This window comes from Loa loa (genome assembly GCF_000183805.2).
Source record: "Loa loa unplaced genomic scaffold supercont3.111, whole genome shotgun sequence".
Lineage (NCBI taxonomy): Eukaryota > Metazoa > Nematoda > Chromadorea > Rhabditida > Onchocercidae > Loa > Loa loa.
The window spans coordinates 101731-104219 of NW_018108291.1; positions in this window are offsets into that span (position 1 = coordinate 101731).

The following is a 2489-nucleotide window of genomic DNA, read 5'->3' on the forward strand; positions in this document are numbered from 1 at the left end:
ACACACACACACACACACACACACACACACACACACACACACACACACACACACACACACACACACACACACACACACACACACACACACACATACACACACACAAACATCTTGCGGAATTTAATGTGGCTGTATACTCTTGTTTGTGAGTGTCATCTGTGTGCGCTTTGGGTACTTTTGTTTACTTTCGATAATAAAATTTTCAGCTGTTATGCACGCTGGGGCAGTGAAGAGTGTTTGAGATATAATTTATGCCGAGAATTATTCTTTGGCATCCTACAACTTTAGCAAATTATATGCGACCATTGTGACCATGCGATCAAAGAGAGACTATGAATTCCTAAGGAATTGGAAGTAGAGGAAAATAGACAAGGTCAGTTTTGGAATTTTCATCCCTAAATGATATAATATTTAGCAAATCAACAGGTAATTATCACTCCATTATTATAGCACTTATTTCAAAATCCGCTATATCTATGGCGATATCTTTAATCGGCAGATATCTTACTTAACTTTGCAATCATAGATTAATTATTATCATTCACGAGAAATGATAAAATCCAATGTAAAAGTTAAATTATGAAAAATAAGTTGTTATTTTTATTGAATGCAGTAGAGAAACGAAAGAAGCAGAAAACGAATATAATCACCAACTTATCAGTAATAATTACTGTCGAATGTAATGGATCATAAATGCAATTACTTTTAATTCACTTATAATTTCATCATTTTCGTGACAACTATAGCAAGAGATCCACTGTAAAATATTATTATTTATATTGACTATTTGGTTCCGAATTGTGAGAATAACTAGAATTTCAATTTTGTAACAAATTGGCACAACTTATCGGAATCTTAAGACTCGAAGAGTCAAGGATTATTTTTCCTTTTCAAATTGACTCCAATCAAAAGTAATAATCCCTTTCACTTCTTTTATAATAATTATCTGTGTCGAGAGATCAGTAATACTAACAGGTAACTTGCAAAAGTAGAACCAATTTTTGTGAATGGAAAAGTTAAAAAATTTTAATCAGAATGAATATCAAAAAACGTATTATTTTATTATAAAATGAAGAATTGCAAATTTTGGAATTTCTTGGCTTCTCTTATGGTTGACAAATTTTTAAATTTTGATTGGGTTTTTATCGAGAGTTTTTCAGATGAAAATATGTCATATTATTGTTTCAGGAAGATATTAGATCGAACTACCTCTCATAATGTATGGTGCATTAAATAGAATTATCAGCTTTACATGCTCGATTAATTCGATAATTATGGACATTTTAAAATGGGTAGGAAAAATTAGACTTAGAGAAAAGAAAATGGAGTGTTATAAACTGATACATGTGTCAAAACGACTGCTTAACCTAAGAAAAGTGGACATAAAGATTTAGAAATACCTTAGTTGGGAAAAATTTTACAAAAACCGAAACATTTTCATATCTGTTCGATAAAATTGATTCATACGCTGGTAAAAATTATATTTTCCACTCGGAGTAAAATGGCTGATGCTTTTTCGTAACTAACAAACTATTTGTTTGAAAAAAATGGGATAAACATGGAAAACAAGAAGTAACATTACTTATCACCAAGTAGGTTATTACTGAATAACCAGGACAGAAATAGTACTTCGTAGGTCATTGATCACTGAAATCGATTTTGATACTGAATTGGGATGAGTAAACTTTGTAGTTAGTGCCTCTTCAAATTTATTGCAATCAGTAAAATTTGCTTGCTAATCTAAAATTGTAACCGAAATGTCGTATAGCTTGTTCTGTAAGGAGGAAAAGTTAAACAAAGCGACCCATCCTCCCATTTATGACTGACTGAAAGAGAGATGGTAAAATGTTTTATTTTTTGCTCCTCCGAGATTTTGGTCTTCTCTTTTCTATAAATGTTGCTGGCAAGTGAAAAGGTAAAACCGTTATTTAACTTTTACAATGGGAAGCGAAGAAAAGAGAGCTCTTTGTAATTTCACAATAAGCAAAAAGTGTGGTTTTTAGTGATTCCTTTTTGGTAAAAGTTATAATCAAAATACAAAAATCATGAAATTATTATTAGTTGCATAGGTAAAAAGTTGTTTCTAACATTTCCCATCTTTTCTTCTTTATCATGAACCCATTTTGTCATATCACAAACTGTCATGATGAAATATTATATATATTTTTTATTACTATAATCACACGCACCTATTGAGACAGATAGCGATGTTTATACAGTTGAATTAAGATGATTAACTTGGCTTTTATTGCGAGACGCAAACACCGACTGGATACTTTCCCTATCATTCATTCTCGAAACCACAACGCATACACATCAAACTTGGAATGTTCAGTAAGCAAACATCAGCTTGGGATGCATGTGTAAGGTATGCAAGATACACAACCCGTCATCATCATCATCATCATCATCATCATCACCATCATCATCATCATCATCATCATCATCATCATCATCATCATCATCATCATCATCATCATCATCACCTT